General features: G+C 36.5%; 1 pseudogene; it reads left to right on the top strand.

The window, feature by feature from the left end:
* Window positions 1–9,374: 9,374 nt before the first annotated feature.
* Window positions 9,375–26,543, top strand: LOC138381400 (small ribosomal subunit protein uS10-like; annotated as a pseudogene).
* The last annotated feature ends 886 nt before the right edge of the window (window positions 26,544–27,429 follow it).

The following is a 27,429-nucleotide window of genomic DNA, read 5'->3' as shown; positions in this document are numbered from 1 at the left end:
GAGACCTGCGTCAGCCTCCCTGCCATGTGGTGTCCTGCATCAGGACTCTTCAGAGTCCCTACCAGCAAGAAGGCTCTCACCAGAGGGGGTGCCTTGACCTTGGACTTTTTAGCCTTCATACCTGTAACAAATAAATTCCTTTACTTTATAAATTACAGTTTCAGGTATAACTGAAAGCAGACTAAGACTCCCCCAGTTTTTGTTTATCTGGAAATGTGTAATTTCTCCCTTACTTTTGAAAGACGGTTTTGCTGGATATAGGATTCTTGGTTGACAATTTTTTTTTTTTTTCCTCTCTCAGCTCTTTGAGTATTTTGGCCTGCTTTCTGGCCTAACTGTTTGATAAGAAATATCCAAGTGATCTTATTGAGGATACTTTGTATGTGATGAGTTCTTCTCTCTTGATGCTTTTAAGATTCTCTCTTTGGCTTTCACTCAAAAGTCGTATTTTTATGTGCCTCGATGTGGTTCTGTTTGAATTCATTTTACTTGTAGTTCCTTGAGCTTCTTGAATGTTTATATTCATGCCTTTCATCAAATTTGGGAAGTTTTCAGCCATTATTTCTACAGATATTCTCTCTTCACCTTTCTTTCTTTCTCTGTCTCCCTCTTTTTTTTTTTTTTTTTTGAACTTCCACATGCATATATTGTGATTTGATGGTCTCCCACAGGTCCCATAGACTCTGCTCACTCTTCTTCCATCTTTTTTCTTTCCCTTTTCAGACTTATTGATTTCCATTGTCCTATCTCCAAATTCACTGATTCTTTTTTAGGCCTGCTCAGATATGCCTTAGAATCCTTCTAGTGATTTTTTCATTATAGTTATTGTACTTTTCAGCTTCGGAATTTCATTTTGTTTTCTTTTGGGTTTTTCATCTTTATTGATATTGCCATTGTGTTCATATACCATTTTCTTAACTTTTTGCAAATTTTCTTTTAGTTTTTGAGCATTTTTAAGATAGTTATTTAAGATTTTTTGTTGAGTAGACCTGCCATCAGATCTATTTTTCAGAGATAGTTTCTGCTGATTTATTTATTTTTCTTTGAATGGGCCATATGCTCCTTTTTCTTTTTTTATACCCTGTGGTTTTTTGTTGAAAACTAGGCATTTGAATCTAATAATGTGGTAACTCTGGAACTCAGATTCTCCTACTTCCCCAGGGTTTACAGTTTTTTGTTATTGTCTATTTCTTTTTTATTGTCGTATGCTGTCTCTGTGCCAAGGATGAATCTTGAAGTGTAAACTTAAGGTCTTTTCAGGTCTTTTCTGAGCCTGAGGCTTTCCCTGAGCATACATAGTCACTTTCTAATTTCTCCCAAATATGCAGTTGTTACATAAATCCCCTGGAAGTTACTGTAGCTAGAGGGGCAGGGGCTTGTAACAATGGAGGGGGGAGGTACAATTACAATGGCCTTTTATCTCTTTGTCTGATTTCTGTGATCAGAAGCATTAATCAGTGATGCAAGCACAAATCCCTGGTATTTGGAAAACAGGGTCCTTTTTGTCCACCCTGGCTCCTGCAAACTGTGTGCAGACTGCTCTAGTAACATGTGCATGGTTGTCTGCCATGGGGCTAAATGTGAGGGATGGGTGGTTGCTACTGTGTTAAGAGGTGAATGTGGCTGAAATTAGCCACAGTTTACCATCCAAGCCATGTAAGTTTCAAGCATTCAAAAGTTTTCGGAGCTCCAAAATAGTTCTTTCAAACAGCTTCTGCCAGTGCAATTATTGTCTAGGTGGAGAGACAGATTCTTGTTGCTTCCTACTCTGCCGTCTTCCCAGAATCCTTTTTTCCTAACAGGTATGAATTTTACAAACATTACTTATATTAACAGTAATGATGGAGCAGGAGAGTATTGTGCCTTCTCCCATCAGCACAGTGAGAACCACCAATAGCGTGATGAAAGTTGTGACCCTTCCCTTTCCAAAACCATGGCTCCTTCAGTCTCCAGATGTCAGCCTACCTATCTCCCTGTGCTTGTGGACTGGTTTGGTGATCTTCTGGGTGTCAGAAATTCTTCTGATAGCTTTATGAAATGGATCAATGAGGATAACTTCAAAGAATTTGTACATGGAACCTTGACTGACCCAGGAAGAAAGCAGGACTCTCAGAGCCCCACAGTGGCATCCACCTCACTCCCTGGCAACAGACTGAAGGTTTTGAGTAAGCTTTAGCTTGTCAACACCGTGATGGACAGGCTTGCCATGGTCATTACTCTTAGGAAGTAGGCATTTTGGGCCACCACAGTGCACATGAATTTGATATATGACATAATTATTTGGCCTTGTATCCCAATCTGCATGCTTTAATGGGCTGGGTAGGGTGGGGGACCCTGTGGAGCTCAGGGAGTTGCACAGGAGCTCAGAGAGCCAGCAGCAGGGACACCGAAGAAGACGCATTACATTGGACTGCTTCTTCCTCCATAGCTCCTGGATATACTTATGAGCACCCATGTTGCTTACCTAGTGGCTGCCACCAAACAGAATGGCCTTTCTTCTTTTTTACTATAGGCATTTGCTGGTATAAATCTCCATCTAAGCACTGCTTTTGTTGTATTCCTTAAGTTATTGTTTGCTGTGTTTTCATTTTCTTCCATGAAGGTATTTTCTAATTTCCTCTGTGATTTCTTCATTGATCCATTGGTTTTCTAAGGAGTGTCTTCTTTAATTTCCACATATTTGTGAATTCCCGAAACATATTTCTCTTACTGGAGAAATACTTTGTATTATTTCAGTATTTTAAAATTTATTGAGACTTTTTTATGTCCTAGTTTACGGTCTATCCTAGAGAATATTCTGTGTGCCCTTGAGAAGCATGTGTATTCTGCTGCTGTGGGGTAGTGTTCTATAGATGTCTACAAGGTCTGCCTGGTTTATAGCATTGTTTCACTCTTCTGTTTCTTTGTTGATCTTCTTTCTAGTTCTATCCATTATTGAAAATAGGGTATTGAAGCTCCATGTACTATTGTTGAATTTTCTAATTATTCCTTCAATTCTGACATTTTTTGCTTTATGTATTTTGGGGTTTTGTTGTTAAGTTCATGTACATTTATGACTGTTATATTTTCTTGATGGATTAATACTTTTGTTTTTATGAAATATCCCTCTGTAATCTGGTAAAAAATGTCTTAACATCTACTTTGTCTAATATTGATATGGTCATTTTTAGCTCTTTCGTGACTGGAAGGTACATAATTTTCCATCCTTTTATTTCAAACTATTTGTTTTCATTTTTATTTATTTTATTTGTTTTTATTTATTTTTCCAGCCTTTCATTTCAAACTATTTATTTCAGTGCATGCCTTGTATAGATAGAATATGCTGGATTATGTTTTTTAAATCTGTTTTGCCAATCTCTGCCTTTTAATTAGAGAATTTAATCTATTTATACATAATGTAATTACCACTGAGGTAGAATTTATGTCTGCCATTTTGCTATTTGTTTTCCATATATCTTATTTTTTTATTCTTCTATGATTGCCTTATTTTATGTTAAATCAATATGTTCAAGTATACTATTTTAATTCTCTTGTCATTTTTTTTTTTACTATGTATTTTTTGGAAATATTTTCTTCTTGGTTGCCCTGGGGATAACAGTTAATAGCTTAATTTATAGCAATATATTTCAGATTAATTCCAACTTAATTTAAATAGCATACAAAAATTTTTCTCCTGCAGAATTCTTCCTTTCTTCTTTGTTCTGACAGTTCATACAAGTTATATCTTTATACTTTGTAAGCTCATCAACACAGATTTATAATTATTGCTTTTATAAAGCTCTCTTTTTAATCCAATATGAGAAAATGGAATTACCAACAAAAAATACACTTACTATCTCTTATGTTTATGTGATTTCCTTTATGAGTTCTCTTCTTTAAAAATCTGCATTGAGGATTTGAGTTACTCTCTAAGTGTTCTTTCTTTTTTAGACTGAAATACTGCCTTTAGTATGTCTTGTAGGGCAGGTTTACTAGTTACAAATTCTGTAAGTTTTTTTAAGTTTTAATATGAAAATATCTTAATTTCCTTTAATTTATTTTTATTTTTATTTTTTTTGAGACAGAATCTCGCTATATTGCCTGGGCTAGAGTGCCATGACATCCTCCTGCCTTGGCCTCTGAGAGTGCTAAGATTACAGGTGTGAGTCACAGCATCCAGCTAATTTTCTTTAATTTTGAAGGGTAGCTTTGCTGCATATATAATATTTCCTTTCAGCAATTTGAATATGTTATCCCACTGCCTCGTGATCTCTATGCTTTGATGAAAAATCAGCTGCTAATCTTATTGAGGATTTCTTTTATGTGATTGTGATGAATCACTTCTCTCTTCTTGCTTTCAAGACTCCCTATTTGTCTTTGGCTTTTGACAGTTTGATTTTGATATGTTTCAGTGTGGATATCTGAATTTATGCTCCCATAGTTTATTGAGCTTCTGGGATGTATAGATTTATGCCTTTCATCAAATTTTGGTGAGTTTCAGCCATATTCCCTCAAATATTCTTTCTACCTCTTTCTCTGTCTCCTTTCCTTTTGGGATTCCCATAATGCCTGTTATATACTTGATAGTATCCTAGAGGTCTCTGAGTCTCTTCATAATCTTTCATTCATTTTTATTTATGTTCCTCAGATTAGATGCTCTTAATTCCTCTATCTTCATGTTTGCTGATTTTTCTGCTTGTTGAGATCTGCTGTTGAAACTCCTCTAGTAAAATTTCCATTTAAGTCATTGTATTTTTCAACTTTAGAATTTCTATTGAGCTCCTTATTATAATTTATAATTTTTAGCTTTTTGTTAATATTCCTATTTTTATTTTCCTTTAGTTCTTTAGACATAGTTTCCTTTAAAAGTTCTTTGAACATATTTAAAATAGGTAATTTAAAGTATTCATCTAGTAATTCCAATGTTTGGCCTTCCCTAGGGATATTTTTCTATTGGTTGATCCCTCCCCACATATATGAGCCATGCTTTCTTGTTTCTTTGCATGTCTTATAAATTTTTTTTTGTAGAAAGTTGAACATATTGTATTAAAATAATATAATGTATCTACTCTGGTAATCAGATTTTCCCCCTTCCCTAGGATTTGCAGTTGTTGTTTTTGTTCACTGAACTAGTTGTGTAAAGCCTACATTCTTTGTCAGTTATGGCCACCTAAGTTTCTACTTGGTTAGTTTAGTGGTCAGCTGAAGACTGGAGAGAGATTTCCTTATGTTACTGGAACCAGTAAATCTCCCAGTGTTTGCTGAAGGTGTCTCTGTGCATTTTGAGCCACAGCTTCAACATTTAGGCAGACAGTTTACAATTCTGCCTTAACCTTCACTTTCTCCTTGCACAGAGCCTTAAGTAAGCCAGAGTTGAGAGTTCAGGGCCTTTCAGATCTTTCCTGAGCATGTGCACAGTCTGGGAATGTGTGCAGTCCTACACATGCTTGTGGCTTTCTTAATTCCCAGGAGGATATTACAGCTTTTCAAAGTCCCCATGGAAATCTCATTCCCTAGCTTTTCCCTTTGAAGTTTTCAGTTAGCCTATTGCTTTACCCAACCTTAGGCAGCTGCAAAGTTAAACAATTGCCTGTAATTGTTTTTGACAGATACCCCCAGGGAAAAGACTTCTTGCACTGAGTGAGCTCCCATTCAGGTTAAATAAACACAGCTTTATCGGTGGGGTCTTCAGGGAATTAACAGACAAGTCAGATAATGGCAATTCTCTTGGAATGAAGGCGCTCCACCCCATTCTGCTCCCTCCGGTGGCTACCAGGCTGCTGGCTTTCATTGTGATTGTGTTTTGTGAGCTGTCACTTTTCAAGGTTATTGTGGACCTGGAAGAGAGCGAAGTTAAAACACTGCAAAGCTCACTGTTCTTACTGAGATTCAGAGGTTTTCCTTGAAAAAACATTACCCAGATTGCTGTAGGCCATTGGTTAATTTCTAGCATTCTGAAAATATTGATTCTGACAATTTTTGTGAGTTTTCTCATTGCTTTTACAGAGAAGGGAATTTTGGGAGGTTCTACCTCTGCCATTTTTGCTGATACCACCCTCTCTCCCTCACTGAATCTTGATATATCTTTTATGAAACATGAGGTCAAATTAGAAAGGCAATAAATTAAGTGCCAATTCTCTTCATGTGTAGGAAGGAGAATGTTAAGAGGTTCCACATAGGTTAAGGAGTTTCATGTTCAATCTTTTCTGAAGTTTCCAACTTCCATTGGTGCAAGAATCGGGATAGAGGAGAGGAACCAGGGAGCAGCTAGCTACTGGGGTTCAGCATGATAATCTTCACATTGCTTGTCTACCACATCTTCCTATGTAAACCACACTCCCATGCAATCATATTGTATTTTCTCTCCATCTTCCTCGTGAGCGTCTCTGTGGCTAGTCTTTCCATGGCAGAGGCTGAATCATTACCTTGAGACAATCTGGCCAAGGACAGCTGTGTCTGAAAGGCTTTCCTTCCACATGAAAAAGGGAAAGCTACTTAGACAGAAATGTGGATTTAACTATTTGTATCTATGATGATGACAAGTTGATATTCTCTAATCCTTTTGTAAAACAGTTTCTAAGTGAATAGAAATAAACAGAATGCATTTAGTTTCTTTCCTTTATTCTTATTTCTTTAGTACTTTCACATACAAGCACAAATCTTCCACTGTGACCAAGAAGGAATATTCAGTTTAGCATATATTTAGTCAATAAATTCTCTGATAAATCCAGTTAATTTAATTTTTAAGCAAGGATGTAATAAGCACCTATTATGGGCTGGCCATGTGATTAAATTTTTGCTGCCATTCTCCCAGAATTCCAGAACTCTCTCATTCCGTCTGTATTCTGGTTGTGAACCATGAACTGTGGAATTAGCTTTATTTTTATTGCCCCTTAATTCATCCATAAACACAGAACAAAGTGATCCAGATGGCACACAAAATAGTCAATCTTGTTCCCCTCACTCTCTTTCTCATTCTCCTTTTTTATTTCTCTCTCACACATAGTGAAATGGAAAAACTACACAACCAAACCAAGAAATGTTAAGTGAATTTTTTTTTTTTTTTTAGCTCACACTACTTCCTAGTATGAGATAGGGCACACTAAAGAATAGCCATCAGTTATTTCTTTCTCTTCTTCACTGGCTTTGTTCACCATGCAGAAATAAGTTCAGACACTAATTTGAGATATTGAGATTGTGGGGGAAATTATCCTCTTGAAATATTTCATCTCTACCTCAAACATTAATATGTGGAAGGTATCATTTTCAAAATACTTAGTCAATTTACTTTGCAGAGTTCAGAATTTTTTGGTTTAGTATTGGAGGTAGATAGATTGCCAGGGCTTGCCTGTTTACTATGTCTCCTTGTTTCCTCTTTGTACAATAGCAGACATAGTCTACATGTGGCTTGATACTCCCAGTTAATGTGGGGGACAGTGGGAACGCTGACAGCTGCCCAGAACTGCTGCAGGGGTGGACGGCTGGATGCAGGTGCACAGACTGTCTCAATTTGACAGGCTTTAAGGCTTGCATTATGTCTAGTGATATCCGATATCCTATCCAATGTGGTCCTTAAAGACAACAGAAGCAACACAGTTATACATATTCACCAAGGCATATAGCACCATAGCATTCACTCAGATCTACGTGGATACAGCATCTGTAATGTGTTATTTTTGTGATCTTTATGATCATAGTGTCACAGCAGCTTAGAAATTAAATCATGCACCTGACATTATGACACTTTGTTAGCTGCATGGTTTTCTTTTTTGCCTACACTCTGTATACTGCATAAAGATTAAAGCTCCTAAGTTTTCAGAACAATTTCTTGCCAGAAGAGTACAAAGGATAGGTAGTAACTGCTGGATGAATTTTCCTTCTGGTTACATTTTGAAGCTGTAGAATGTTAGAGTGCCTCTGATTTGGAGATTCTATCCTCAGTGTCCCTTGATTTGGGACTAATGCCATTCTGCCACTAACTAATTAGACCATAGACCAGTCACTTGACTTTTCTGAATCTCTATCTCGTTGGCTTTAATTAAATTAATATTCCCTTCCCTGGAAGTTATCACAAGATGGTTTGAAGAATGAAATGATAAAATTGCATGTGAAAGTACTTTGGAAATGACTGCTAGAGGTAGGCAAGAGCTAAAACTTACTTCTCCTCCCTGCCAGGTTCTAACCTATAGAAAGAAGCATTACTAGTCAAATGGGGGCTCAAAGTATCAACTTTTTAGGCAAAGATGCAGCCCACAGAATCTAGGCATCTGAGATATGTAGATTGGAGAATGTGGCTTAGACCTGAGGCCAAAATGGGGTCCCCTCCCTCTTATACCAAATATTAATACAAACCTCTGTAGCTGCAAAGTGAACTGAGTGTGCTGTGTAGCCTTCTCGTCCACCTACTGCAAATTCAAAGACCACTTCTGGAAGGCAGGAGAAACTGGAACACCAAGAGAACAGCCAGCCTCTCCACTAAGTGGAGCAGGCCCTCCCAAGGTGAGTTAGTACTGAGAGACAGGAAGTGCAAAGACATGCACCAGGGTAGGAGAGGGGTCTTACCGAAAGAGCACAGGAACATTAGAAAGAACTAGATGTCAAGCCACAAGTAAGCAGTGCCCTGTGATCCCATTAAGCTGGGAAATAGTCCCTTCTGGGAAGTGAGGCTTTCACCAAACCGATTAGCACCTCTCCTTCCTGTGGGGAGGAACAAGTGAAGGCAGAAAGAGGCTGGGGGTGTTGACTTCAGCACTTTCCAGGAGGAGGAGGTCAGGAGTTTACCCCTGTACGTATGGATTTATGAGGGAGAGGAAGAGTCCCTCTCCCACCCAACCATGGCAATGGAGTATGCAAATGGATTAGGGTTTGCTTTAATTGGTTATATAGGGTGCATTAGAGGTCACTTAAATAGTCCCCTCATTTTACAGGAAGAAGGGACCAAGGACAAGTTGGTGAGTGGCTCAGGTAGTTGATGTCAACTATTTCTTAGAAAGAGGAGTTGATCCAAAAAACAGGACCCTTCCCCGGGGGTGGGTGGAACTTTGTTGGGGAGCCATGGATTACCAGAGAGCAGCATAAGGACACTGGATCCTCTCGGGAACAGGGGAGTGTGCTCTTAAACCAGAGAGGGGGCAGCAGAATGGTTATAGAGGAGATGGTCATAATTTTGTTTAAAGTCATTTTCTGTAAATATTAAATTATACCTATGATTGAGACAAGATAAAATCAAGTCATGAGCATGATTTAAATTGTGTAAAGAAGAAATACATATTTCTTTCTCACTGCCTTTTGAAGGCTCATTTTCTTCTGTGTAGATTTTACCCTCCAGTTACTATGATGGAAACAGTACTCGGGGTTTCATTTGGAAACCGCCACCTTCAGTCCACATGGTAAAGATGGGGCTGACCCACTCCCAGGGCTCGTGGGTGGACACCCTTTTACTAGTCCTCTTGGAAATGAAAATTCCCTTTGCTGGAGAGTTTGCAGCTGAGATGGTATGATATAGACTTAGAGCTGGGGTTGGCTCTAGGTCATTTCATCTTGTCACCTCATCCTGTCACCATGAGGAGTGAGTTGGCTGGAGAACAGAGCCAGCTGAGAGTAAAGTGAAGCTGAAAGATGAAGAGAAAACTATTTCTTGTGATATTGTTGAGCATCTTAATCAGCATGCCCAAGGTCAGCCTCCTACCACAGTTTTCAGTTATGTGGGCCAATAAATTCTATACCTTCCTTTGTTTTTGCTTAAAGCAGTTTAAGTAAGATTTCCATAACTTAAAGTCAAAAGAATCCTGGCTAATATGCTTTCACTTTTATACCCCTCAAACACGTTACCTGTAACATTTCTCTTTTCTGTTCTTCCTCCTTTCTCCTGTTTATTCACCTAAATATATCTGAACCTGAATAGTAAAGCAGAAATTCATATCCATTTATCAAAAGTCAGGAGACTTTTCTATTTTCTACAATATTTTTTGCCCCAAGACTCTCTTTAAGCTCATAGTTTGGTAATATCATAGTAGGAAGTTTTTTTTTGTTTTTTGGGTTTTTTTTTTTTTTTTTTGCAATTCTTACTGCTGCATAACTGACTACCCCAAAACTATGTGGCTTCTAGCAACCATCGTTTGATCATATGATGTTGTCTCAGAAATTTGGCCAGGGAATAGCTGGATAGTTTTTCTTCTCCACATGGCATCAACTGGGGTCGCTTGGAGCCATTCCGATGGTTACCGGCCTGATCTGCACAGTCCAAGATGGCTTATGTGTGGCATCTTGGTGGCAGTGGCTAGAAGGCTGGGTTCAACTGGGGCACTTTCCAGTTTAGTCTCAGGGCTTCTGCACATGTTCTTTTTTGGTGGCTCAGGACTTCACGAGTGATTATTTCAAGAATTGGGTGTCTTGGGTGTAGGTTGCAAGACTTCTTATAACCTAGACTCAGAAGTCCCAGGATATCATTTTGTCAATGGAAAAAAAGCCAAACTCTGTAAAATAATTTTAAAGAGATTTATTCTGAGCCAAATTTGAGGATCATGACCTGGAGCCACGCCCAGGAAGCCTTGAGCAAGTGGACTCGCTGTGGCTGGGTTACAGTTTGCTTTTATACATTTCAGGGAGACAGGGGTTACAGATGAAGTCATAAATCAATACGTGGGAGACATACATTGGTTTGGCCCGAAAAGGTGGGCCAGGTGGGCCATCTCAAGCGGATGCTTACAGGTTATAGATGGGTTTAAAGATTCTTTGACCCGTAATTAAAGACATGAAGCTTTGTCTAAAGGCTTGGAATGTTTTGAGATAAGAAGCTGCTTATCAGAGACAGGCCACTGGACATATATTTGTTGTGCAAATTGAGGACCTGTAGGTTTGTCTTGCATAGCCTTAGGCCTGTTAAGGGGTTACAAAGGATATCTCCAAGAAGGGGGGGTACATGATGAGGCATGTCTGACCTCCCTCCTCATATCCCCTTGGCCAAGAGGGGGTCTGTTCATTCAGTCAGCTGGTGGGGGGTGAGCCTTAAGATTTTATTTTAGTTCACAATTTCCACCTCATTCTATCAGTTCAGCAAGTACCTAAAACCAACCCAGATTTAAGGGGTAAAGGACTTAGACAAGTCAACTCCATCTTTCAAGGAGACAAGTAGCAAACAAGATTTGTGGCCATCTTTAATCTATTACAAAGCGATAATGGTACAGTTGAAAGAGTTTGAGCTTTGGGATTAGACCAGTGGTGGGAAACCTGTGGCCTTCTAGGTTCCTAAAAGTGGCCTTTTGACTGAATCCAAATTTTACAAAACAAATCCTTTTATTTTTATTAATGCATTTTTGCTTTTATATTTCTATTTTTAAAATGAACATATTTATTTTTTCTTGAAAACATGAAGTTTATTAGAAAAGACAATAAAACTTTTTCTGTGAGCTCAAGTTTTTTAATTTTTATTTTTATTTTAGCTTATTATGGGGGTACAAAAGTTCAGGTTGTATATATTGCCCATGTCCTCCCATTCCCCCGAGTCTGAGCTTCAAGCGTGTCCACTCCCCAGACAGTGCACATCGCACTCATCAAGTAGGTATACACCCATCCCCTCCCCCCAGCCTCCACCTCTGTCCGATACCCAATTGGTGTTATTCCCAAATGTGCACTTAGGTGATGATCAGGGAAACCAGTTTGCTCGTGAGCATATGTGGTGCTTATTTTTCCATTCTTGGGATACTTCACTTAATAGAATGGGTTCCAACTCTCTCCAGGAGAACCAAGGAGATGCCATATCACCGTTATTTCTTATAGCTGAGTAATACTCCATGGTATACATATACCACATTTTACTAATCCATTCATGAATTGATGGGCATTTGGGTTGTTTCCACATCTTTGTAATTGTGAATTGTGCTGCTATAAACATTCGGGTGCAGGTGTCTTTTTTATAGAATGACTTTTGTTCTTCTGGGTAGATGCCCAATAATGGGATTGCTGTATCGAATGGTAGGTCTATTTGCATCTGTTTAATGTATCTCTGTATTGCTTTTCACAGGGTCGCACTAGTTTACAGTCCCACCAGCAGTGTATGAGTGTTCCTGTCTCTCCACATCCACACCAACATGTATTGTTTTGGGACTTTTTGATAAAGGCCATTCTCACTGGAGTTAAGTGATATCTCATTGTGGTTTTGATTTGCATTTCCCTGATGATTAGAGATGTTGAGCATTTTTTCATATGTTTGTTAACCATTCTTATATCTTCTTTTGAAAAATTTCTATTCATGTCCTTTGCCCACCTTTTGATAGGGTTGTTCGATTTTTTCTTACTGATTTTCCTGAGTTCTAAATAGATTCTTGTTATCAGTCCTTTATCTGATGTGTAGTATGTGAAAATTTTTTCCCCATCCTGTAGGTTGTCTGTTTACTCTCGTGACTGTTTCTTTGGCTGTGCAGAAGCTTTTTAATTTAATCAGGTCCCATTTATTTATTTTTGTTGTTGCTGTGATTGCCTTAGGGGTCTTCTTCATAAATTCTTTGCCTAGGCCAATGTCTGTAAGAGTCTTTCCTACATTTTCTTCTAGAATTCTAATAGTTTCCCACCTAAGGTTTAAGTCTGTTATCCACTGTGATTTGATTTTTGTGAGAGGTGAAAGCTGTGGGTCCTGTTTTAGTCTTCTACATGTGGCTATCCAGTTATCCCAGCACCATTTATTGAATAAGGAATCTTTTCCCCAGAGTATGTTATCGTCTGCTTTGTCAAAGATTAGGTGCCATATGAGGATGGTTTTATATTTGGATTTTCTGTTCTGTTCCACTGGTCTGTGTCCCTGCACTTGTGCCAATACCAAGCAGTTTTAATAATCACAGCCTTGTAGTATAGTTTGAAGTCTGGCAAATTAATACCTCCCATTTTGTTTTTGTTGCTTAAAATTGCTTTTGCTAAACGGGGTCTTCTCTGGTTCTATACAAAGCGTAAAATCATTTTTTCTATATCTGTGAAAAATGATGTTGGTAATTTAATAGGGATTGCATTGAATCTGTAGATCACTTTGGGCAGTACAGACAATTTAACAATGTTGATTCTACCGATCCATGAGCATGGTATGGTTTTCCACCTATTTACATGTTCTGCGATTTCCTTCCTCAGTGTTTCATAGTTCTCCCTATAGAGGTCCTTTACCTCCTTAGTTAAATATATTCCTAGGTATTTTATTTTTCTTTGTTGCTGTTTTGAAGGGTATTGAGTCCTTAATTTGGTTCTCCATTTGACTGTTATTAGCATATATGAATGCCTCTGATTTGTGTGTATTGATTTTGTATCCTGAGACTTTACTGAATTCATTGATCAATTCCAGGAGTCTCTTGGTTGAATCCTTGGGGTTTTCTAGATATAACATCATATCATCAGCAAAGAGTGAGAGTTTGATCTCTTCTGTCCCTATTTGGACTCCTTTGATTCTGCTCTCTTGCCTGATAGCTCTTGCAAGGACTTCCAATACTATGTTGAAAAGTAATGGGGACAGTGGGCAGCCTTGTCTGTTTCCAGTTCGAAGTGGGAATGCTTTCAGTTTTTCCCCATTCAGTATGATGTTGGCTGTGGTTTTGTCATATATGGCTTGTATCATTTTTAGATAGGCCCTGTCTATGCCTATTTTGTTAAGCATTCTTATCATAAAAGGGTGTTGAATTTTGTCAAATGCTTTTTCTGCATCTATTGAGAGGATCATGTGGTCTTTATTTTTGCTTCTATTTATGTGGTGAATTACATTTATAGATTTGCATATGTTAAACTATCCCTGCATCTCTGAGATGAAGCCCTCTTGGTCATGATGGATTATTTTTTTGATAAGCACTTGGATTCGATTTGCCAGGATTTTATTGAGAATTTTTGCATCTATATTCATAAGGGATATTGGTCTGTAGTTTTCTTTTTTTGTTGCATCCTTTCCTGGTTTTGGTTTAAAATAGCAAAGAATAAAATCAATTTCAATGAAATAATCCTCCCAGATTGACTGGCACAATTAGAACATGAGTAAGCCATAAGGGCTAAATTGACAGTTGCTACGCTCATGATTTAGTTCCAACTTTCCCTGCCTGACTGGCACCACTACTGCACAAGGCTGGTTGGTGAGTTTTTATGGGGGTGGAGTATGCCAGTCTCTTATCAGCTTTTGACAGCAGTGCACTGCGTATCTGTTTGAAGTGGAATTTGTGACTAGTTGCACAGCTCAGCAGTATTTTTAAATTCTGTCTGCTTAACACCCCATCATGTCAAGGAAGATCAAGAGAACACTAAAGGAAGAAAACAAATTTTTTTAATGAAGATTGGGAACTGCAATATTATCTTATTTCTGCTAAAGGTAAGATGATTTGCTTGCTTTGTGATACTGCAATATCAACATTAAAGAAATCCAATGCTTATCAGCATTATAACACTCATAAGGACCACAAATATTTAAAATTAGAGGGAGAGGTGTGAAAGGTTATATTGCAGAAATTAAAAGATGAAAAGCAAAAGCAAAGACCATTCTTTCAAGCATCAATAAGACCTAGAAATAATGCCATAAAAACAACTTAGAAAGTAGCTTTATGTACTTGGGGAAAAACGGGAAGCCATTCAGCGCTGTAGAAATTGTGAAAGAACGCATTGTTGAAGGTGTGGGATGTTTAAACCCTGATAACATTTCAAAGTACAAACAACTGCCTCTTTTAAGGAGAACCATAACATTGGCAACATGAATTAGGCTTCCACTTAACAGAACAACTTCATGCAATACTTTAGAAAGAAAATATACATTATTCAATCGCTTTGGGTGAATCAGTGGATACTACTGACTCAGCTCAGGTTTTATACTTCATTCGGGTCATAACAGAAGATTTTCTTTGCTAAGAAGAGTTACTCACTTTGGGCACTCTTGTGAACAGAACACGGGGAATAGATATCTTCAACAACTTTCAAGATAAATGTTGTGAAGTTGGACTGAATTTGATAAATTTAGTGAGTGTATGTACAGATACCCTTTCCAAGACAGGAAAACATGAAGGGTTTATTGCACAGATAAAGTATTAACAGATCCAGATGCTCTCATTTCATTTCACTGTATCTTGCATCAGCAAAATCCCTGTGCTAAAGCTTCTATTTTAAGTAACACTTTGCAACAAGTTATAAGTATTGTTAACTATATTTGTGCAAATGCAACATGGCATCATCAGTTTTGTAACATGCTAAAGTTGAATGATGAAGTATTCAGTGTGGATTTGCCCTATCATTCTAAAGTGCATTGGCTATTGCAGAGGACATGTTAGCCAAAATTTTACTTCTGAGAAGAGATAGTTAAATTTTATGAAGAACAGAATCAACAATGTGAATTATTGAAAGAAGATTTCTGTAGGAATGCAGCATTTCTGTGTTATATCATGTCAAATCAAAATGCATATTTCTTTGCAAGGTAAAACTAAGTCTATATATGATATGTGGCAAAAAATATAAACATTTCAAAAATAGCTATCTTTTTTCAAAACACTTCTAAAAAACGAAGTTTTGGATGGACATTTTCCCCTGTTAGCAAAGGTCACTGATGAGCAGGGTGATATATGCAAATCATTTGAAGAATCCGTAGCTGTTATAGACCTATTAATTAGAGAGTACAATGAAAGGTTCACTGACTTTGAGAATCATAACATCACACTCAAATTAGCATTTTAGCTTCACCTAGTTGATATCACCAAGGCACCTAAAGAACTCCAGATGGAGTTGATTGAGCTCTCAGTAGATGACATTTTAAAGTCATTAAAATATTGAAAAATGTAGTATAATACCCACACCTTTGGCAACACGCCCCCAAAATGCTTTCTTGCTTTTCAACCACTTATTGCTGCGAATCTACATTCTCCTACCTATTTCAAATCAAGACACCCTTAAGATCACAAATGACTGATACCCATCTAGAGGATCAACTGAAACTGCGACCTCCATGCTGTGACCAAATATTCAAATGCTTTCCAACCAAAAGCAGGCACAACAAAGTCATTAAAAGGTTAGTTAACTTTAAAACTAACAAATAGTTTTTATTTTTTGAAATTAAGTACATCGTGGTTAGATTTATTAAAAATAATGTACATTTTTAAGTATATCTAATTTCTTGAATGTGGCCTTGATTACAGCTAAGTTAATGTGGTCTTCCAACATGAAAACGTTCCCCACCCCTGGGTTAGACAAACCTATCTGCAAAGGGCTTTGTTACTCCCTTGCTGGGATTTCTTAGCCTCAATTTGTGAAATGGGGCATAATGAAAGCTCTCTCATAGAGTTTTGAGAATCACGTGAAATAATTTGTGTGAAGCGCCCTAGGAGCAGTATATAAGTTCCCTTTCTGCCAAGAGTAGGGTCCTTCTCAATTGTAACGGATTATTAAATGTGCTGAGATTTTGTCTCCATCTGTTAACCGTCATTGTGTGGAGGCATTTTGGGTGGTCAAAAACAAATTCATGAACTCTAGCTGCCTCTTCGCGGTTCCAGAGATAACGTTATTGCCGTTAATAATTTTCAGATTGTTGAAGATATTATTAATCTGCCTGTGGCCAGAATCATTTATTTTGTAGAGGAATAGTGTCATCAAAAAGTGATAAATTCAGCATCGTTCTGCAAGACTGTAGTTCTCTTTCAGCGCGGGTTTCTCAGTTCACTATTGCCTTTGCCACAGACTAGACACAGATCAGAGCTGAGTACAGTTCAGCCATGGGCTCTTACTGCAGGGTGGTAGAAAATCCAGTTGAGAGCTCCACAATCCATCTGTGTTGAAGTGTTATCGATGACATCTGGGATCTCTAGTCAGCCTCAGAATTCCCTTGGAACTGACTTCCGTGCAAAGAGGTTGTTCTACATTTGTGAAGGCTCTTCCTCTTGAGCCACAAACCCCCCTCCCTTTATGTCATTCTGATCATAATAAATTGGCAGTACATGCTGGCTGCCTGGAATGGAAATAAATTGTATGGTTCTAACATAATGGGAAAAAAGAAGAGACACGCATAATACTCATACTTAGAATTACTAGACTCTGGAAACCATTATTGTTACATCCACAGCCAAGTCTGTGGGTTTGCACTTGGCATATGAATTCCTATGTGTTACTGCTAAAAGTTATGTGCAAGGGGTGTTATTAATAAATTATGAGTCTTCTGTAGTATAAAGCTTAATATTTTGTTCAGTGTTTTGCATATAATTGCTAAAGATTGTCCCGAATAGTAGTGTATGGATCTTGTCATCATTTTTCAGTTGTTTGAAAAAATTAGTGCCTTTTAAATGCTTCTCATTTAAAGTTTTGTAAAATAGTCATCCTTTTATTATTTTTTTATTGTCTTTTAAGGTATTTATGTTTTTACTTCTTTAAGTCATCTCATGTTGCAATACTGAGCCAATCTGGAATGTGTGTTGCAAATTCTGCCCTGAGCAGCCGGCCAGCTGGGAGCCCTGCGCAGATACCACGCTCCACTGCTGTGGGAAAATAGAAGCCCTCTCACCACTAATGACCCCTATAGAGTCAATAAATTCAGAGAGAAAACGTATATATTTTAATTGTAGCTATTGAAATCGCACTGTGTATTCTTTTAAAGATGTTTCAACTCAAATATTTGGATGAAACAAGAAAGATGATAAATTATTATTTTAAAAATTGATGGTAATGCCAATTTGATCCACAATAGATTAAACCAGGTATTACATATGTATCTTACTTCAAATTTTAAGATTAATTTAGGTGAAAATAAGAAGCTTTAGGAAGGCATATATTAGACTGAACATAACACTCATTTGCCCACCGATATGTTAGCACATTATTTTTCTGATAATTCAGGCATTAAACTAAATTTCTAGGAAGGCAAAAAATTAGATTTTGTTTTATCTCATTAAGTGCTTCACAGTCACTATCAAGCCATTTGAACTGTGTTTATTCCAGTGACATATGGATAGAGTAGACCTCTTATTCTCCTACATGGAAATATTCATTGGGTAATATTTGTACTGTGCCTTGAATTCCTCCAAAATATACACATTGCTCCCCAAATTCAAGTAAATTTGCTAAATAAGCCCCATGTAATACACACAATAAAACAATAATTATAGCAACATAATTATTGACTATATAATGAGTCCTCATAACTAAAATACCTCCCCCACTTCTACTTTGTCAACTTTCCAACTTTCCATTTATTTTCTTTGTTTGGGTAAATTTTATCAAACAGACATAATAAATATCTATACACTAATGAAAAGACAGTCATACTGAACCAAATAAAGCAAGCAAAGGAAAGAATTAGCAGAGAAAATCCATGGTGTTTTATGGATGAGATGGCATATACAATATCATACCTCACATTATCATAACTCACACAGACTTCTTACTTTTTTAATGAGTGACAATAGTAAATCTGGAAAACATCTGCCTTGAAAAAGAAAACTAACTGCTCTCAACTTAAAAAATGTTGCTCGGCTATTACTGTATAGCAGCCATGGGTATCATATTGTGGTATGAGATGTCTTGGTTGCAAGAAATTAATATTCTCATGTTTGATTTCAGATTGTCTAGAACAAGATCCCAGCATAATTCAAATCATAGTGAAGCCACAGTTGGAATAAAGAACACGATTTACTATTAACAAATCTTCAACTGTGCTACTCAATTTCCCACAATCATTATGACTTGAAGGAAGTTTAGCAAACTATTACATGAATTTGTGCCATCTAAAAAGAAAATCTGCAATACTAAAAGAAAAACAGAAAATAAACACTCATTTTTATAACTGACCTTTTCGATTGGCAGTCATGTTTTGGCTACACAATTAAAATATATTTTTTGAATCTCATTACCAACATATGGGCAGCTCCATCAGAATTCATTTATCAACATTCCCACATGTGTTTCTATCATGGATAAGCATATTCTCCCTTTTCTTTCATTACCAATTGATAGGGATTTGAAAGATGAAAGAATGTCACTTTAGAAGAAGGAAAAAGAAGTAATTCCAATATCAACTTGTATATTACATTGATCTCCCTAACTTTTCCAAGTAGGTCTGAATGTTAAAAATAGCTGTTCATTCATTTTTATTTCTCTTTAAAGTGGAAGGTCAGATCATAGTAGATAAACTGCTTTTTCAATTGGAATACACGTTCTCATTGTATTAGTACTATATTTTTAATTTCTAAACAGTTGCAAAAGCGTAGAGTTTGGAGAAATGTTAATAATTTCTTTCTCGGCTTGGAAGATAAATGTGGTCATGGAAAAGAATTCATTTCTGGACTCTCTCAGACATTTGTCATCATCTTTATATTTTTTATTTTTTCATTTCTGTAGTGATGCATTATTATTACAGAGTGTGAAAATTTTCATTCAAGAGTGACTCTATCCAGGACATTATCTAATAGAACAGCTGGTACCCTTGTTCAGATTGACCCTGAACCATAGAAAAGTTTGCAGTCCTCGCAGACTTTTGACTTGTCTTTGTTATAAAGACAGCAGGGTCTGAATGATTTATTTTGACCATTTAGCTCATCTATTGTTATGTTTGATGAAATAATTCACATAAACTAGAGTTTTTCCATATACCAACTGGGTTGGGTTTTAAATTACACATTTGGTTTAACCTCATTTTTTAACTATCCAAAATGCTTTCAAATTGTGCAGTTCATTATTTTATTTACATCTCTGTTTTTAGATAATTCTGTTTAGCTCAAAGCATGAACAGATTTGAATTTTTAATCTTGTTAGTTCCAGAAGACAAGCCTCACAGTGTACAAAGAGAACTAAGCCAAGTTTGATGGTAGCTTGTGAATATTTCTGACTCTGAACAGAATCATATACTGTTTATAGTTGTATTTTGCATGCAGGTGCATTGTGGGAAAGCAACCCACCACTGAAAGTCACACAAGTTCTTTGCTTCAAGTCTTTTAGTCACATAGTAAGAAATTAACAATGCTGTATTTGTTTTCTTTTTAATATTTCTCATATTTCTTATTCTCATACTGTAGGAATGCATTCTAATCCAAGGACACATTCTCATACATTCATTAATCCTTGTGCTCCAAAATGATTCACATGAAAACTCAAAATCAGATGGTTTCATGTGTTCCAACTTAGCTTTTGCTAAAACAGGCGTCATCCTTGAACTTGTCATCTGCTGAGGTATTGAATTCCCTATTTCACTAAATTACATGATCTTAAGAATGTGGCCATTTGCCATTTCTGTCTCAACTTTGAACACATGTTTTTGCATCTAGCTGCTCAGCTTTAGGAATCTCTCAATAATAAATGACTTACTGGAGGAAAGAGTAAATCATTTAATGAGCTACCTAAATAATACATAAAAAATGTTGTTTATCTTTAAAAATAAAGTATTGTTAATGCAATGTTTTTGGCAATGACAGGTTTTAACTCTTTGAAGCATGTTACTACAGTATCTGAGATAAAAATTAACTGTTTAAAGAGTAAAATTTTTTTAGTTACAATAACAATTTTTATTTACTTATTAAAGTTGTAATCAGGATGATATTTTTATAGAAAATCAGTTGTCATATTCTTCTAATTTAAAACAGGTTCCTGATATGGAATATTCTCATTGTACAAAGTTTATTTTCATGTATGTTTATTGTGGTACTCAGTTTTCTTCTAAAAATGAAATAGAAAATAGATGTTAGTTTCAGACATTTATAATTAAATGCTTAAATGAAATTAAATATTTTCTCTCATCTGTTAGACTAAAAGGATATTGATTTGGGATATTGAGTAGGTGCTCATTAAATGTTACTAAACTGATCTGAATATTTTGTCAGATGTAAAACACCTGTTTTGTTTTTGACCATACAACCTTTGACTAAACTATAAAATATAAGATTATACCTATATTTGTCCTATAACTTTCTTACTTTTCAGATCATTTTCCATAGTCCTATCATTTGATCCTTCTGCCATGATGGGTATAATAATTCTTATCAGTCCATTTTCCTTGCTTGAAGTTATACTCCTGGTTAGTTAATTACATAGTAGAACTGGAAACTAGTTTTTTTTTTTTTTTTTTAACTTGTAGGCCTTTTAACCTATACTTTTCACTCCTTTATGAGAAATGTTATGTAGGATGGGTCAGATTGCCTCTTTGTAGAAAAAGACTTCTGATTTCAGCTCAGAGAGGAAGAGAGCTGAAAAGTTCATCACTCCTGTCCTAAAGAAGCTGGTGAGTTAGAAATTAATCACTTTTCTTGAACCCATGAGAGAACGGAGGTTGCAGGGCAAACACTCCCCTAAAATCTGGGGAGAGACAAGTGCCTGCAAAGAAGTTGCCAAACTCCATATAAGCCAGTAAGAAGACTCAGTTGGAGATTTTCAATGAACATTTAGAGGCCGGTCCCTGGGGGCTGCAGACATATGTGTGTGTGGAGGGTCACATCCCCTTGCAGGATATTCCTGTAGGAACTCAGTCAGGCACTCACGGGGAAAACTGGAGAGAGGCCTAAGGAAACTTGTCCATGACACTGGCTGGAGCACAGGATCAAAGGCCACTGTGGTAACATTGCCAGACTCATCTTCTGCATCATCAAAGGAACAAAAGCTTTATTATGCAGGGAGAAGGGAACAAAACTGTAGACTGAGGCCCCTGAGGGCAGTGTGGGCATATGTGTTAGTCCCAGTATTACCTTGGGAGAAGGAGCAGGAATATTTGTGAATGTCACAGCCCCAAGACTCAAGTTCACAATCTCTGCCTAAATCTCAACTTAATAAGGACATCAGAGAACACCTCCTTCCCCCCCTCCCCTACCTCCATTATCCTGCCAAATGGCAAATAAAATTCCGAGTGCAGTACAGCTGGGGAGAGCTGCAAGAGGCAAATTCTCTGTTGCACAAAGGCAAGACCTAAGCCAATGGGGAGACCCAAAGCTAAGCAGGAAGCAAACTTCAAATCCAACCCTGCTTTTGACTCAACTAACAGAGGCCCCTACACTAAAGGCCTAGCAGAAGGAAAGGAGTGCTCATCTCTAAGCATAAAAAATATTTGTTTTAATCAGATCAGGTTACTATAACAAAATACTATAGACTGATGAATCACACAAGAGGCATTTATTTCTCACATTCTGAAGCCTGGAAGTCTGAGATCGGGTGGTTGAGTTCTTGGTGAGGGCCCTCTTCTGGCTTGTAAATGGCTGCTTTCTTCCTGTATCCTTGTGTGTGTGTGTGTGTGTGTGTGTGTGTGTGTGTGCGTGCTCGCACAGGCACCTGCGTATATGTTGGGCAGGGAGGGAGCAGTAGGAGAGAGAAAGAGAGAGCGAGTTCATGAGCTGATTCTCTCTTCCTATGAGGGCACTAATGCCATCATGAATACTTCACCCTCATGCCCTCATCTCAACCTAATTACCTTCCCAAAGCTCTACCTCCTAATACCATCACATTGGGAGTTAGAATTTCAACATATGAAATTAGGGGGTATATATTCAGTCCCTAACAATATGTATCTCAATATCTATTGTCTTAACATGTGTCTGTCAACTAAAACTTTAGAGGCAAAGAGGCAAGAAAAAACGTAGTCTGAAGTAATAAAGGAGTCAACAGACCCAGACTAATATATGAACTAGATGTTAGAACTGTCAGATGGGAAATTTAAAATATTAGTTTTACTATAGTCAATATGTTAAAGTCATTATTTTTTGCTTTAAAATATTTTATTACTTGTAAAACATAGTAGAGATAACACAAGTAAAAACATAAACTTACCAACTGCAAAAATACAATATTTTGGTGTAATAATTTTATAGCAGACAACAAATAAGAATGCTCTATTAATGTGACATCTTGATTGATCGTAAGATTTTTCTGGCTCATTTTTCTGCAAAATCATTTCTGTAAGTCATTTTTCTGCAAAAATCAAAAAGGTCATCAAAATTTGTACTTCTAGAATCTTCATTTTTCAATAAATGTAATTGAATGGACATCAGTCATTCTTGGCAAATGAAACATCACAGTTTTTTTTTCTGATTGCAAATTCTGGTATGTTTTTTAAAAATTCATACATAATATTTATACTTATTTATGAGGTACATATGATATTTTGTTACATGTATAGCACTATAGGACTATCACCTCAAGCATTTATTATTTTTATCTGTTGGGAACACTTTACGTCCTCTCTTCTACCTATTTTGAAATATACAATACACTGTTATTAACTATAGTCACCTTACTCTGCTATTAAACATTAGAACTCATTCCTTCTATCTAACTGTATGTTTGTATCCTTTAACTTACTTTTATGTGTCCTCCTACCCAGACACACCTCTGATAGCTATCATTCTACTCTTTACCCTCATGAGCTCAACATTCTTAACTCCCAAGTGAGAACAGGGGACTGGCTTATTTTACTTAACAGAATGACTTCCATTTCCACCCATGTTGCTGCAAATGTTAGGATTTCATTCTTTTTTACGGCTGAAAAGTATTCCATTGTGCATATATATCACTTATCCATTCATTCCTTAATGGACACATAGGTTGATTCCATGTCTTTGTTATCGTGAATAGTGCTGCAATATACATGGGGTTGCAGATATCTCTTTGATATAATGATTTCCTTTCCTTTGGATAAACACCCAGTAGTGGGATTGTTGGATCATATGGTAGTTCTATTTTTAGTTTTTTGAGGAACCTCCATACTGTTTCTCATAATGGCTGTACTAATTTACATCCCCACCAACAGTATATGAGTTCCCTTTTCTCTTCATCCTTGCCAGCACTGTTGTTTTTATCTTTTTGATTAATAGCCATTCTGAGGTAAGATGATATCTCATTGTGGTTTTGATTTTCATTTCCCTGATCATAGTGATGTTGAACTTTTTTAAATATACCTGTTGGCCATTTGTATGTCTTCTTTGGGGATTTTAATGGGATTATTATTATTATTTTTGCTGTTGAGTTGTCTAAGTTCCTTACATATTCTGGATATTAGTCACTTGTCGGATCAATAGTTTGCCAATATTTTCTTCCATTCAACAGGTTGTCTCTTCACCCTGTTGATTGTTTCTTTGTTGTTTGTGTTGCCTGTGCTTTTGAGGTCTTAACCATAAAATCTTTACCTAGACCAATGAATGCTCTGGAGTGTTTCCCTTATGTTTTCTTCCAGTAGTTTAACAGTTTCAGGTTTTATGTTTAACACTTTAATCTACCTTGAGTTGATTTTTGTATATGATGAGAAATAGGGGTCCAGTCTCATCCTTCTGCACATAAATATCCAGTTTTCCTAGCACCATTTATTGAAGAGGATATCTTTCTCCAATATATATTCTTGGTGCCTTTGTTGAAAGTCAATTGGTTGCAAATATGTGGATTTATTTCTAAGTTCTCTATTCTGTTCCATTGGCCTATGTGTTTGTTTTTATACTGATACCATGCTCTCTTGGTTACTATAGCCTTGTAATATATTTTGACGTCAGTTAGTGTGATGCCTCCCCAGCTTTGTTCTTTTTGCTCAGAATTGGTTGGCTAGTCAGGCTTGTTTTTGGTTCCATATGAATTTTAGGAGAGTTTTTTTCTATTCTGTGAAAATGTCATTGGTATTTTGATAGGGATTTCTTTTGAATCTATAGATTGCTTTGGGTAGTGTGGTCATTTTAGCAATATTAATTCTTCTAATCCGTAAGTATGGTATGTCTTTCCATTTGTGTCCTCTTCTATTTCTTTCATCAGTACTTTGTAGGGTTTTTTTTGGGGGGAGGGTAGAAGTCTTTATTCTTATATTTTTGTAGCTATTTTAAATGGGTTTACCTTCTTGATTTCTTTTTCTGCTGGTTCATTATTGGTGTTTAGAAATGCTACTGATTTTTGTATGTTGTTTTATATATTGTAACTTTTCAGAATTTATTTATTAGATCTAAGAGTTTTTTGGTGGAGTCTATAGGTTTTTCTTTATATAAGATCATGTCATCTGCAAAGAGGGACAATGTGACTTCCTGTTTTCCCATTTGGATGCCTTATATTTCTTTCTCTTGCCTGATTGCTCTGGCCAGGACTCCGAGTACTATGTTGAATAGGAGTCGTGAAAGTGGGCATATTGTTCTTTTCCAGTTCATAGAGGAAAGGCTTTTAGCTTTTCCCCTTTCAGTATGATATTAGCTCTGGGTTTTGTCACACATGGCCTTTATTATTTTATTTTGAGGGATATTACTTCTCTGCCTAGTTTGATGAGAATTTTCATCATGAAAGGATGTTAAATTTTACCAAATGCTTTTTCTACATCAATTGAGATGATCATTTGGTCTTTGTCCTTCATTCTGTTGATGTGATGTATCACATTTGTTGATTGGAGTATGTTGTACCATCTTTCCATCCCTGATATAAATCCCACTTGACCATGGTGTATTATCTTATGTTTTGATGTGCTGTTGGATTCAGCTTGCTATTATTTTATTGAGGATTTATTTATCTATGTTCATCAAGGATATTGGCCTGCAGTTTTCTTTTTTGTTGTGTCCATGTCCCTGTGTGGTTTTGGTGGCAGGGTAATGCTGGCCTTGTAGTGGGAGTTCCTTCCTCTTCAATTTTTTGGAATAAGTTGAGGAGAATTAGTGTTAGTTCTTCTTTATAAGTTGGGACTTCTGATTAGAAACCATGTAAACAAGAAGACAATGGCATGATGTCTTTAAAGTGGGGAAAGAAAAAAAAGGCTGACTAATATCCAGTGGAAATATCCTTTGAAAATAAAGCAGAAATAAAGATTTTCTCAGACATACAAACACTGAATCACCACTGACTTATTCTACAAGAAATGTTAAAGGAAATTCTTTAAGAGAGAATAAATAAATGCAGTCATAAACTTGGATTTTTACAAAGAATGAAGAACAAGAGTAAAATGGAATATTTTGTCTTATTTTTAATTGCTCTAAAAGCTAACTACTGAAAAGCAAAAACTATAATAATATGTTTGCACCATTAATAAAAACAAAATATAATATATAACAACAATGGAATGATACAAGGAATGGGAGTGTTAAATTGTGCATTAAGTGGTATAATATTATGTGGAAGTAGCTTTATTAGCCATTACAAAGTTAAATGTTCAGAAAGAGGTATAAATCTTCTTTAAGGAAGACACTGTCACCACTGTGGTCTACACTTCCTTCTCCTAACTCACCCACTGCTTGCTTTTGCTGTAGACTGAGTTGTTCAGGAAGTCATGCCTAAAAGCCAAGGTTTTTAAGAATACTGGAAATACACCAGTGGAATCAGATGTGGTGGTTCACCACATTAGAATTACCCTATCCAGCTGCAATGTAAAATCCCTAGAGAAGGTATGTGCTGGCTTGATCAGAGGCTCTAAAGGAAAAAAAACCTCAACTTGATGCTTACCAAGACTCTGAGAATCACTATGAGAAAAACTAGTCGTGAAGGTACTAAGACTTGGGACTGTTTGCAGATGAGAATCCACCGGACTCATCAACTTGTGCAGTCTTTCTGAGATTACTCAGATTAATTACATTAGTACTGAGCCAGGAGTAGAGGCTGAAGCCACCACTGCAGATGATCAAATCAATGATTATAATAAATTGATTCTCGGTTGTTAAAAAATAGAGAAATAGAGATACAAATAATAAGGAATTAGAGGAGATAAAGTGGAATCATAACATGCTCAATTAAACTCAGGGAAGACAGAAAGTGAGCAAAACAGACAGCAAGAGCAAATGGCATAAATAGAAGCCAACTAGCAAGATTTTAACCCAACCATAACAGCGATCACTTTAAATGTTCAAATACATCAGTCAAAAGGCAAAGATTGTTAGATTGGATATAGCAACAAGACTCAGTTACATGCTTTCTACAAGAAAACCACTTCAAATATAAAGACATATACAGGTTAAATGTAAAAGTATGTGTAAAGATATACCATGCCGACACTACTGCACTACACACACACACAAGAAAAACTGGAGTAGCTACATTAAATTCAGCCAAAGTAGACTCCAGAACAAGAAGTATTCTTAGAAATAAAATGGGACATTATATAATGATAAAGGATTAAGTTCTCTAAGTAGACATAACAATCCTAAAGTTGTATGCACTTAATAGTAGAACTTCAAAATACATGAGGCAAAAACTAACAAATTTACAATTACCATTGGTGACTTCCACACTCCTTTCTAGGTATTGATATAACAAATAGGAAGAAAATCTGTATGGCTATAAATGATTTGAACAGCACTATTAAACCAACTTAACCTATTTAACATTTGTCACTCCATCAAAGAACTTCAGAATACACGTTCTTCTCAAATGAACATGGAATATTTACAAAGATAGACCATATTCTGGGCTACAAAACAAACTTTAACAAATTTGAAAGAATAGACATAACACCAAGTATGTTCTCAAATCATTACAGAATTATACTAGAAATAAAAGAGAAAGATATCTGGAAGATCCCCAAATACTGGAAATTAAACAATAAATTTC

Source organism: Eulemur rufifrons, chromosome 3, assembly GCF_041146395.1.
Source record: "Eulemur rufifrons isolate Redbay chromosome 3, OSU_ERuf_1, whole genome shotgun sequence".
In the NCBI taxonomy this organism is placed as follows: domain Eukaryota; kingdom Metazoa; phylum Chordata; class Mammalia; order Primates; family Lemuridae; genus Eulemur; species Eulemur rufifrons.
This window is presented reverse-complemented; position numbering and strand designations above follow the sequence as displayed.